At 32.1% G+C, this 14,532-nt stretch overlaps 1 protein-coding gene across 1 annotated transcript in view; it reads left to right on the top strand.

Moving 5' to 3' along the window:
- LOC131844283 (diacylglycerol kinase eta) overlaps positions 1 to 14,532 on the top strand; it is a 181,949-nt gene that overhangs the window by 128,119 nt on the left and 39,298 nt on the right. The window lies entirely within an intron of this gene.

The raw sequence follows: 14,532 nt of genomic DNA, 5'->3' as shown, positions 1-14,532 counted from the left end.
TCAAAAAAATCCTCTTGCTTTATATAGATTAAAAAAAAAATTGTGATACAGGAATTTGGCTGACATCATCATCTAAAAATTAAAAAGAAATACTGGATAATACCAATGCGAAATTAGGTCTGGAAAATAAAACTCTCTCTCTCTTTTATAAATTAATAAAACGCAGGGATTTCACTCTTCTATCATTTTGCACAAAACAAAAGCAATATTAGCATAAACTAATGATAAATTGAAAATGAGAGCTCTCTCATAAACTCTCTCCCGCTTGTTTTACACATTAAAAAAAAGATTAAATGCGTAGTGCTGAATATTCATTATTCTGTGATAATCTAACAAAACAAAACCATGCTCTCTCTGTCTCTCTCTCGTTTTATAGATTAAAAAATAGATAAAAACGTAATACACTGTTCTATGATCATCTTCAAAACATACTGTTATAAACATAAGACCGAGATTAATATGGAAAAAGCAAGAACAAGCGTAGGTAGGAGATATACTCGCACATCCAACCAACACATAAGTTGGAAGGAATGTACGTATGCCATACTAAAACTTCCTAATCTTGTTAATCCATTATGAGCTACGTTGACACGCCATCACATCTCATCCACAATTTGCGGTTAATTTTCGTGTAGGTATACTTATTCTGCGTGGCCTTTGTTCTACTTTCACAATTTAGTTACAAACTACCTACTCAACTTATATTGGACTAAGTATTTCGCGCGAATTTTCACGCAACACAAATATATCACATTAGTGACCCACCCTTGCTTCACCCGGTGTTATATACACGTCATATAAGCACTAAATTATACGTCTACGGGAAGAAATTCTCGAAATGAAAGTGTGGAAGTACTAAGTGGAGAAACAGATACATAGAAATAGCGACATTAACTTAATTTACATTAATTTTATTCTCCCTGAGCCGGTATGAAGTACATTAAATTATGGATTATCAATTAAGGATAAGATGTCACGATAGTTAAAATTTTAAACGAAAACGTTCTCAGCCATGATCATTGTGACTTTTTTATTAATAATCTTTTTTTAATATATGGAAAAATTTTCACAAAGTTTCTCCACCAGCGAGGAAAGCGAATGCGAAGTGAAATACCACTTGAAAATCATACAGTGAACCCTCCAGGCACTAATGCCGGAGTTACCGAGCCATAGAGTGGCATGAACTTTTCACAAACTATCACTTCTCACTTTTACACCCAAAATTAGAAACTTTAATGTTTAATTGATAGATTTTACTATATTCGGAAACAAAAAGGTTTAGTAAAACCAGTTGATATTTTAGTCAAAAAGTTTTGTGTGAATATGTTTTTCTTGTTACATTAAGGTAAGAATTACTTAGAAAGAGATATGATATGAGAAATTTTGTAGATATATCTAGTCTATATTAGAGCAGAAATTTGTATCTTTAATTACCAGTATTTCCAGAACGTAGTCAGGTAAATAGGTCGAGATTAATCACAGCATCCAATCAACGCTAATGGCCACTAATTATATCAGAGTATCCAAAATAGCCAATTCAATGAGTCGTAATGGAATTCATATTACATTTGCAATTCATTTAACTGAGAAAGACTGAAACTTACATACGTACGTACATATTCTCCCTAAAATATATTTATTAGAAAGAAACTGACCTATGTAATCTAATGATGTCTATTTGTCTTTTTAGAAAATAGAGAATAAAATTAACTTGTTTTTGCAACATTTTTCTTTGATGCTCCGCTTTTATTAATCGTAACGTGTTTTTGTATAACCTATGGTCTTAGGGCTAAAAAAAGGCTATCCAGCACTAAAAGTATTTTTCAATTCGGACCAGTAGTTCCTCAGTTATCGAGTTCAACCAAAAACACTAACTCTTCAGATTTACAGTTCTTCTTATTTTACATTTCCTTTCCGAATGAATAGTAGAATAATAAAAATACTATTCCAAAGTTCTTATATTAAGTCTATTTTAATAAAGATTATTTCTATTTGTTTACCCACTTTATTGGGCTCGTCTAATTTTATAACATTAAAACTATCTGCCCTGGACAAACTGTCGGATAGAATCCAAATTGTCGATTTGGACAATTTTTCCCCTGTGATAAACTTCATCATGTTCCTCAACGTAATTTGAGTGCCACCTCTACCTCTTTTGTGATCATTGCATTGTTTCCTTAATTTAATTATATCATAACGATATCTATCCTAAACATTCTCTACTATTTATATGATATTATCGATGGCTGTATAAATGCTTATTACTAGTTCTTATAGCTTAATAACGGAATCAAGTTAACTATCTTATCTCTCCTCATAAAATGTACTATTATGTAATATTACATCGTCGATATTAAACTTAATTCCAGCACTGTAAAACATTATGTATAAATTTTACAATATACTACGAAAATGTATTATAGTTCGTGAAACTTAAATAGAGAAACGAAAAACAATTCATGATACAAAGGCCACTTGAAACGCCATCTCGTGGAGTATTTGCGTACCAGTATGCCAATATCTAATACAAACAACTGAAGTATCTTTATATGATTTAGAGTATTACTCTGTCATAAAGAGCAACTTGTAGCGTTGCGTGGATCTATTGTGCTCGCCATTTTTTAGAGTTCGTTGCCTAGACCACCTTGGAAATGGATCAAATATTTGTCAATGACGGATTGACAATAATTGCAGTTTATTCTTAGGAGCGATGGTTTTTATTACACATTTCCAATTTGTTTGATACATCTTCAAGATATACGAAGTATGTATAAGACAATATGCAAAAATTGTTTATGTTACAGGACAAGGTGATGTAGTATAGATCCTTGGATTTGGTAGTCGTAAATTGGTTACTTAATTGTTAACCCAACACAGTTTATACAACTACAGTCTACGAAATTCAAACACTTAGACAGATATAAAAGTACGGTTATTTTTAGTCCCCCTAGATATTTTTGATGAAAACTCGAATGTAGTAGATATCTTTTCTTTCTTAAGGATGGTAACAAAGTGTCAATAAAATAAATACCTTCACGACATTCAGACGTCTTGTTAGTGGGAGCGTTTTGTCTGACTTTTAAGGGTACGGATATCAATACAAAAATAGTACGTACATGACATACAGCTGTGTATGAAAGATATTTATGACCTATATAAAAGTGAACTAATCACTTAGAACGAAATATTTTATATATGAAACTTTGTGTCTACTTTTTTAATTGTTAATTTTAATATAAAGCAATAAAGTTCAAACTTGTGGTGGCGTGGTGGGCCGGGTCCATGTGTTCCCTCTAATATGATTGGGTTCAATGATGGCTGGCTCATCCGTCATATTCGTGAACGAAAGCTGCCTGTGGAGACTGGTCTGTTCGGAAAACGAACACTGATTACAGTATTTGCTTTAGGTTTCGTCTTCTTAAGCAGACCGCTTTACATAAAACTAGTAGATTTTCGTGTGAAACTCTGATTCCATTTATTATCTATATACAATACAAATAAATAAAATCGAAGTGTGTGTGTTTTTAATATATAACAACTATTGACTAAATGTGTATGACAGTGTATAGGGCACTTACATTAAAAAGTAATTACAAAATGATTGCCTGTCGGCCAGTTTGCTAATTTATAGCTAATGCTATAAGGAGTAACTTAGTGTACTTTGATTAGCGATTTTTATATTTTAATAAAAAAAGTAATGTAATTTTTATACCACGACGATTAATCGAAGTCGGGTAACAACTATACTAACAAGTAGTTAGAACTGCTTCAAGTAGTTTTTAAATTCAATTTAAGTTTATTCTCTTATGAGCAGCATTTTATTTGTTCAATGAATGTAATAAACTTTGTTATAGGAGTTATACGAGTAGGTAGAAATATAAGAATATACCAAGTGCTCTATATATATCACCCTCTGAACAAGTTATTTACAATAACTCACCCGTTATGAGTAGTTTTCAGCGCGTCATTTCTTTGATCGACGTTAGTACGTATGTCTTTGTAGGTTGTCAATTCAAACTGTATCAAAATCAAAATATCTTTATTCATGTAGGTCTATTCCAGACTCTTCAGATATGTCAAATCTACCGTCAGTTCGAAGTGCTTTCGAACCGAGAAGAACTGACAAGAAACTCAGCTCGACGTCAAATAATGTTGTACATGTTTACACTAATACAGATTCTTTTTTAATTCAAATTAGGTGAATAGAATGACCACCAGCGTATGCTATTGCAAATTTGTCAAAAGCAAATAGTCTATCAGACTTCGTAACCCGAACAGACCAGCCCTCACAAGCATGTTAACACAGCAAGTATGTTTTTATGTTTATTTTGTCTTACATGATCTCTTTTTAAATGTCTAATAACTAAAATTGTCTTTTATGAAAATATATTTACTAAAACTACTAAAAATGTATTTTTTTTAAGAAACTTAAATGTCTACGCGACTTGTCTCTCTTTGTTCGACCTGATCCATTGATAGGGTCTTATTTCAACACATTCATCTTTATGTCTATTAAACCTAACCCCGGTCAAACTTCAGGTCAGGTTTTCGCAGTACTAACCAATAATATTTATTTATTAGGTCACCAACAAGGTTTACACAAACACTCCTGTAACTTTACACCAGAGCCAAAAAATTGTTTCAAAAATTCATAGCTCATATATTTATTGATATAAAAAGTTGGAAATTAGTTAAATACATGCTAATTTTCAAATTTCTAATGTTTCTATATTTATATAATATACTAGGTGTACTCGCGACTTAGTCCGCGTGGATTTTAACAAAAAAGCTAATTAGAGGATTTTCTAAAATAAAACTAGCCTAAGTTACTCCTTGTTACATCACCTGCCAATAAAAGTCCCGTCAAAACCAGTCCAGCCATTTCAGAATTAGCCGGAACAAACAAACAAGACAGACAGACAGACAAAACTTGTAAAAAAAAATTATTTGGTGTATGTACCGTATTTATAGTATATTCATATGCATGTAGTAAAAACGGCTCTTTAAATATTACAAACAGATACTCCAATTTTATTTAGATGTATAGATATATATTTTTTTAATATTTTTAAAAAATAAATGAAACAAAGAAATTTTACAAGTTAGGATTTAGAAGTTACGACAATTCGACTTTCTTCCGTCGATATAGACAAAGCTCCAGAAAATATGGGAATATTATATTTCAAAGTGTATATATACCTCCCCCAATAACGAATAAGTACTGTAATCCAAAACGTTATAGTAGAGTGCTATAAAATATTTAACTGCATTTATTTGCGGCGCATTAATTAGACGGAATTCCGTCCGCCTCCAACTCTCCATTACTACTAATTAATGGTGGTAATTTCCTATAGATTCCTGTCGGAAAACTCGCATAACATCATGTGTATAATGCAGAGTGACTAATTAAAATTCCATGCTAAGGAAATATTAATAATTAGTATTATTTTCCAAAGGCAAAGTGTAAAGCCTATAGGACTGCGGTGAGGCCTCGGTGGTCTAGCGGTTTAACACACCGCTATACTTCCAATGGTCACAGGTTCGATTACTCGCACGGCACAAACATTTGTATTCATGAATGTGAAAACAATTTAAATCGGTCCACCCGTTTATGAGTTATGAGACAAATACGCGTACAGGAGAATTATATATATATATAAAGATCACAAATAGTTTATAAATATGTATATTATTTCAGACATGAAAGGCAAAGCACTTTAAATAACTTAATGATCAACGACCCATGTTAATAGGATGAAATCTCTATAATGCAAATAGATTTTAATATTTCAACCATGGTAACCTTTATAGGTCTAAATTCGATCTGGCACTACTTATATTTAAATACTTTATAATATTAATAACTACCAATGCTCGCGTTAAATTTCAATATAAAATATAGCCTATATGTTATTCTGATGCATAAGCTATATTACTGTAAAGTTGTATCAAAATCCGTTCAGTACGTTCTGCGTGAAAGAGTAACAAACATCCATACTCTCAAACTTTCACGTTTATAATATTATTATTAAGATATGATTCTATAGGAGAAAAGGGGATTGTTAGTAATGTGGATAACCCCATTACTAGCAATTAACCATATCAGGTTGACCTTCACTCTAACTACCCTACATCGACAATAGGAACTAGGTACAGAACATCGTCGACTATACCGGACCAAAAGTATCCTAATATTGAGGGTGACGCAGTTGGAATCGAATCACAACGCAAGTTTCAAAGTGTCCGTGGCCGGGTCTCCTCCAACATGCTGCCCACCTTCATGTAGGAAGACTACTGGCCGAAGGGGGTACTGTATCCGCGCTACCGTGGCAGATTGCCGTCTTCCGTCCTGTGACCAAAGAGACAATTTGAATTTATATTTTATTATTTCTTATGTATGTCTATTAGGTATTTATAATACGGGCCAAGTAGTCTGAATTAAATAAAATAAATAAATAATATATAATAGTACGGCCAGTCCAGTTACTGAATAAAAATTCACTCTGCTGCTTCTTTTAGTCAGCAACGAACCACTTTTCCCCTAAGTCAAATTGGTTTTTACGTTCTGAACCGCTGATTTTCGTAGATAACAAAATGGTCGAACGCTACGTAAGCACTTGAATGCTCGTTCCTTTTTATTATAGGATATACTTGAGCCATTTCAATTATCTACCGTTATTCTGAGGACTTAAGATTAGCAAATGTTGAAAAATCTGATAAATCCCTTTAGAAGATTCCACTTAGTACTCACAACAGAAAAATATTTTTACTAGCTGCAAATATAAACTGTATTTTCCTTCATAAAAACAAAAACCAATGTTCAAATGTATTTTAAATAGTACAAAGTATTAGCATATTATTTTATACTAGCAACTCGTCCTGGCTACGCATGGATGCATTATAAATCTTTGAATATCTCAGCTTGTTTTACTATAACACGCATGTACAAGTATTATACATATAAATCTTCCTCTTGCTGAAAATTGCATTAAAATCCATTGCGTAATTTAAAAGCTATAAGCGAACAGATAGCGCCTGCGACTTTGCTTTATACTATTTAAAGATTAAAGAAAATCTAACTTGAAGTGATGGGAATAATATTTATGCTCATATATACATATTACTTCCCAAGATTTTTTTTCTTCTCTTTTTCGAAACATTATCTTAAATTCTCTACAATATTTCTAAGCGTATGCCATGCTTAGATTGTAAACTTTCTAAGTTTATAATCTTACTAAAATGCCGCTTACAATATAATTTTCTGTTGTAATCAATCCATATTGAACCATGGCACATATTCAATCAGTCCCAAATACATGTTAAATTAATATTTACCGTCACCATATATCGTATCTATCCACTGTTGGATATATAATAGATTCTTCCCCAATCTATCTTCTATCATATGCGATCCTTGTCGATCTACATAGTTACCTAATTTGGTATCATAAAAATATCGACTTTAATTTCTAACAATGATAAAGTTGAAACATTGGAATGTAGGTCTATAATATTCGCGTAATATTTTTGTATTGTACCTACGACTGTGGACAATTCTGAAATTTCCAGTAATTTTTTTTTTAAATGAAAACTACCGACATGAATGTGATAATTTTTCTCTTTAAACAACATATATATTTACGAATAAAAAAATACTTTCCTAATCAGTTTATAAATGATTTAAACCTGATGTAACAATCATAAAAAGACCACTGAACTGAGAGGTTTCTTCCTTTATACGAATATCAAATGTAAAGACTACAGTTACGAGATTACAAATATATAATTAATTTACAGTATTGACATGAGTATTTTTCCAAAGAAACGTCTTGTACGTTTTAAATCTGAAATTTAATAACGCATAAAGCTTTTACAACGCTGTTTTCTTTAAATACAATATTTTTATTTTCTCGTTTCAGTTACATAATATAAACATTTATCACTGAAGATGAAACGATTTCAGTTGCTTTCCGACGTCACTGTGCTCGTATTACGATTATATTGTAATTTAACTGTTTGCTTTATAATAATTTTGTCTTAGATTGAATTTTATTTTTAACTAGTCGTAACCGCGTGTGTTTCTACACATACTACCTACTTAATAATCAGACGACCTCGATGATCTAGCGGTTTAGCACACCGCCTCACTTCCGATGGTCGCAGGTTCGATTCCTCGCACGGTACAAACATTTATATTAATGATTATGATTGTTTGTATCAGTCTGAGTGTTTTCTATACATATTATGTATGTTAATAATTAAATAAAAAAATCTAAGTATTTATATTAGTTATCTAGTACCCATAACACGAGCTCTGCTTACCGTGGGACTTGATGACGCTGTGTTTATTGTCCAGTGTATTTATTACATAATAATAATAATAATAATATCTGAACACAATTCCATAGCGCTATCTAGTCCCAAGCTAGGCAGAACTTATGTTATGGGTACTAGACAACTGATATAATAATAATCTCAAGACAATTCACACAGCGCCATCTAGACCCAAGTTAAGCTAGCTAATGATCTTAGGGATACTAAATAACATATATAAATATATAGAAACATTTTTTATATATTCATACATAATATACATCGAAAACACCCAGATCAATACAAACAATCAAACGCATGTTTGTGCCGTGCGAGAAATTGAACTGCGACCATGGAAAGTGAAGCGGTGTCCTAAACCGCTGTACCAACGAAGCCGGCCGTCTGATTGTAAACGGTTGGCGTAGATGGCTGAAACACTGGCGACGTCACATGCATGATGCCGACCCTTAAGAAACCTTAATATATAAATCTTATTAATTAATATATCTTCTTAAAAAACCCCATACTATATCTAGAAGTAGTTAAAATTTATTGCGTATAAAGTTGATTAACCACTATTTTAATACTTTCTTTCATATATAAAATAAAATAATTATTGTAAGTACTTAGATATAAATATACAGAAACGATTTTAAGTTTCTTTGATATTTAAAAATAAATTAATAATATTTTATTTAATTAAACGAAAACAGATTAGATTTTATTTTTAAAGCTACTTTCGAACTATCAGCTGAAATTTGTCATTAAACTGAGTAAGAAATTTTAAAGTTATTTATTAAAATAATACAAAGAGCATTAACTGCAAAGCGAAGTTTGAAGACAAAATTAAAATCTTAATATAAGCCTCGAAACAATACAATTTCATGACGTTATTAAACGTTATGTAAAGCCGTCTTGACACTAATGGCATTTATTTAAATTTATATCACAGTAATGAGAAATTATTATTGGCTGCTAAATTCAAAGTTTGATATTCAAACTCGAAGGGTAATTATTTAATACACAAAGTTGTATAAATGTTACAAAATTTATTTTTTTATTCATTGATAACTACAAATTCATTTTTTTACTAGCTACTCGCCCTGACTTCGCATGGGCGTGTATGTATTATACATATAAACCTTCCTATTGAATCACTCCATCTGTTGTTCAAAACTGAATTAAAATCTGTTGCGTAGTTTAAAAGATCTAAGCAAACAGACAACGGAAGCTAACAAATTTATTTTATACTATGTAAAGATTATATAAACTTTAATTGTAATATAATATTTAGAATTGTTACGAAATTTTATATGTTTCTACCGAAGGTAGATTGTAAGAAGTAGTTAACGTTCGTGCTTTTTAAGTTGTGTGTAGAGTACGATTATGCAGGTTGAGAGTCAATTGTCTTATTTCAAAAATGAAACAACAATTATTTAGACAATTTATGATTTAATAATTAAAGTATAACAAACGTCACTACCCTTCAATAGCTCGTGGTCAAGTTACGAAAAACCAATAACTCACATTAGCGGAGTTTATTCACGACATATATACTAACGGGGTAATTCACTGGAGAGTGATAGTATCTATTGTCGTAGAATGAAATCAATATAAAGTATGACATGACACAAGGCTATAATCTTACAAGTGAAATCATAGGATTTCATGATTGAGATTCAAGAATTCATTCCAGAGGGAACATTTTCTCCCTCTGGAATGAATTCATGGAACCGCATGAGTGGTATGATAACATGACATGATAGTGCTGTTTATGTATAGGAGATGGTTACCGCTTACCATCAGGTGGCCTGTCAGCTTGTTTGCCATACCAATTACATAATATTTTGTTTATAAATACATACATAATACATGGAAAACACCTAGACACAAACAATCATACTCATGAATACAAATATTTGTACCGTACGAGGAATCGAACCCGCGTCCATCAGAAGTAAGGGTATAAACAGCTAGACCATCGAGGCCATCAAAGATATAATGTAATACTGGATTATCTATCTCATATAAACACAAACACTAAATGGTATTTTGACAAGCCTTTGATTGTGTTTGACATCTTATATTACGAGGTATAACATTTTGTAATAGCTAATTCGAATGTCAATTCAAATTCAAATTCAAAATTTGATTTTCTGAATACCATTGTGATAGTATTGTTATTTTGTATTAATTCCTTTGGGCTATTATTACTAGGTGTTTAGACCTGTAGCACTGCGACCTGCTATAAGTGCTCGCCTTAATTTTGAATTCGCTACCTAGGCCCGTCAGAGACAAAAAATGAAGAATATTCTTCGGAGCGATAATTTTTATCTCCTTAGAAGTGTGTCTAAAGAAAATATTAAGTTTATGCATGAGTGGATAACCACATTGGATGTGTAGTGGCGTTTCCTCTTCAGCTTAGCAAAATCTCCAAATCTTTGTTAAGCACGGGCCTAAGTCTCCCATGTGTCTGTTTGATTTGCAGTGGCGGCTGAGGGTTCTAGTCGGGATAGATAAATTGTTATTTGGTAGTAACAGGGTTCGAACCTCGGCTCATGCCGTCGTAATTTCGATCGCCGTTTTAATTGGACGGGGGATCGAACGGAGGAGAGTAACTAGCAAGTCTGTGCGTCCGTCTGTCCTTATTTGTTACCTTTTCACGACTAAACCGCTAAACTAGTCTTAATAAAACTTAATACGAAGATAAGTCTATAGTCACCCCTTTTATTCAACTAACAATAACCGCTTAATCGTGTAAAGGTAACCTCTAGACAGACAGACTCACTTTTGCATTAATAATATTAATATAGACTATGCATTGGTAGGTTGTATCACAAGGTACAATGTTGGGACCATAATATGCATAATATCTGTCCATTAGGCGAGGGAGCTCTGAAACAAGATCTTTGATTGCAATTTGCATGCAAATTGTGTTACGACAGTTCATAGCGTTGTCGTATACGTTGCTATTATTATTTCTATGCTACAATACGAATTAAGTTCCATATTGACATTAAAACTACCACTATTGCATGTATTGTATTTCACAGTTAAGTACAATTTATAAATAAGGTTTTTACTGTAAGTAAAGTATTTATAATTTTCGTAAAATTAGTATATTTTCGTTCCATGAGCAGAAACACTGATGCAAATCGGGGGAGGAAAAGTTTGGGGAATATTGAGAACTTACATTTTTAGGGTAGGGGTAGGGGTACCACCCCTAAAAATTTTAGTTACCCAATACCGCCGAGTGTGTAAGTAGTTTTGTAGCCAAGACGATGTAGACAAACAAAACAAAAAACTGTAGAGCAGACGGCCTAATAATAATCATCAATTTCACAAACACATTGCCAGTTGATCGAAATATAAAACAAAACAACCACAAGCGTCAAATCAAAATGGTTGTCCGAATACAGTTCTTTATTGAGCGGGATTTCTTGTCAATATCTGCCGTTTGGGGAGATTATGGACAAAATTTTAGGGAAAATACATTATAGTGACCTGTAGCAATACCAAGACTAAGCACGTATAGCATGCTTTTTTCTACTTAAGAGAATTCCACGCTATTAAATTACGATGTTGATTCTTCATTTCCTTTCTATCCTTATTCAAGGACATGTCCCTTCACCTAAGCACGATAGCAATACTTTAAATCTAAATTTTGTCGTAAATATTTACGTTGCTATTATTACAATAAATTTAAAGGTATTTTTTCCGTTATTCTGATAAATCACTAAAACTCCAATGACTTGCACATTTTTTTAAATCTTTATACTTTCTTGATTGTTTATACGAATAAGCTAAAGATAATAGTCGTTTTGTTTTTTGTAAAAATCGAGATTTTCAGTTAAAAACAAAGTTAAACTATCTTTACTTAAAATCTGTAATGTTAACTTAAAATCTATAATGTGTCGATATTCCTATGGACAAATTTTCATCGAGATTAATTAGTTATTATAGAAATATGGAGAGAGCTAGGAGACATGCAACCTTTTTCTCGTCTTTATGTACCATACATACAAATAATAAATGTGATGAAAAATAAAACGCCACGGGAGAAATAAAAAGTGATATAACAGCCTAATCCTGCTGCTTCTACACAAAGGTGCCATTACACCTCGTACACTTATGATGAGTACGTTAATATACGACCTCCCCGGGGTGCACAGATACCGTAAGACCTTCAACAGGATTATAACAACTTTGATGGTACACTGTAAAACATTAAACTACGCTTAGTGTAGTTTATGACTGGAATATATAGATGAACTACCTTTTGCCTGCGGCTTCACTCGCGTTAATTTATCCCCTTAGGGGTGGAATATATCAAAATCCTTTCTTAGGGGATGCCTACGTCATAGTAGCTTTATGCATGCAAAGCCTCTGCCCGATCGATTTAATATTGACAAAGTTTTATACAAACTTTCATCCCCTATTTTACCCTTTGGGGGTAGAATTAATCAAAATCCTTCCTTAGCGGATGCCTACGTCATAACATCTACCTGCATACCAAATTTCAGCCCGATTCGTCCAGTAGTTTGGGCTTGATAGATCACTATGTCAGTCACCTTTGTATATTTAGAAGTGTACAGGACTCCTTACATTCGGACCGTTGGCTGACACGACAATTTGTATTTATATATTTAAATATTTATATTTTTATACGAATATTGTCATTGTTTCTATAGTTTTGTTATTTGATTATTCCTCTTGCCTTCTGCTGCCATATTCGTTTCGTTTCGACATATATTTTTATGATATACATTCATATTGCGCCTTTAATTACCACAATCGTTGGCTGCACCGACCCCAGCGCCCTAGACACGGATAGAAAATTTTACTGACTATAATTTTTAAAAAATCAGTCCCACGCAGAAAGTAATACTGACTATAATAAAAAAAAACAAAATCAGTTGCTGTGATATTTTAAAATAATATAGTAATTATAAATTTACTGACTAACCACAGTCATCCTCGAATAACATAACTAATAAATATACTGTAGCTAAGAATCTACTTGATTACGTCAGTTGTCAAACAAAAAGCGCATTTATAAATTACTCCTTTCGTTTAGTTTGATCTTCCTGTGTGTGAGACTGCGGCGTGTGTGGCAAGATCAAACTTGGAACACCCTGATATTATAAATGAGTGATAGCTTATTATGTATTACTATTACTAATAATATTATTATAAATAATAAAAAATAAGTTGAAATATGTTACTTTCTATATGAGAATAGAAATTTTGTAGCAACCAATTGTATTAAATGTAAAACCGTAATTAAGATTGCACGTCCCCGACGTGCTACTAAGAAAATGTTGTAGAATGTCGAATGCATATAAGAAGAATAAAATCACATTTATCACACATTTGTATAATGCAAATGTCCAATTTTATTATACATGTTGTACATTTAATTAATTATAATAATAATAATAAACAATAAACGACGACGATACGACGATACGATGGGACTGGCATTATCATATTATGATAAAAGTCCCTAAATAAATGTAAGAATATAAAAAAATAATAATAATAAACTGTGTGCACACAGAAGAAGACAATAAGAAAAACAGTCAATATAAAATTAATAAAAAAAATATTTATGCTTTTGCACACAAAATTGATGCCTGTTGCCATTCTCTACCAGTCAACGTTGCGCTGATTAGAGATAAAACATATGTGTGGGTCGCAATGACAATATTAAAAAATATAATAATGTATTTTTTAATATTGTCTAAGTACTATTTCCTCGTTATCTCCAACTTGAATAAATGATAGCACTTCAGTACATCCCAACGGTCATAACCACTGTGGCATTCATGGGCAGCTTCTGTGAAATTCTCACATGTAATCTGTAATGATTGTAGAATTACAGTTGTAATTTCTTAATTTATATTTACACTAGCTGACCGGACAGACGTCCTGTCTTAACTATGAATATTGACTCTACGTATTATACATAGTAGGCAAAAATTAAAGGAAACTTAACGACCATACATATCCCTCCTTATTTCTTATTTTTTTCCACTACAAAACCTAACTAAAATAAACTCAAAACAAAAAGGATTAGCGACATCGGTTCAGACGTTCACGCAAGATGCCGTGACTACATTTAGATTGGGATATAATAAACCTGAAGGTATAAAAAAGATTCCTTTTATTTCTTTGATTAATTATTATTATTGACTGAACGATGATTAATAAATGAAT

This window comes from Achroia grisella, unplaced genomic scaffold, assembly GCF_030625045.1.
Source record: "Achroia grisella isolate CSIRO2021 unplaced genomic scaffold, CSIRO_AGI_Agris_v1 utg402, whole genome shotgun sequence".
NCBI lineage: Eukaryota > Metazoa > Arthropoda > Insecta > Lepidoptera > Pyralidae > Achroia > Achroia grisella.
Note: the sequence above shows the minus strand (reverse complement) of the source record. Positions and strands in the feature narration are given on the sequence as shown.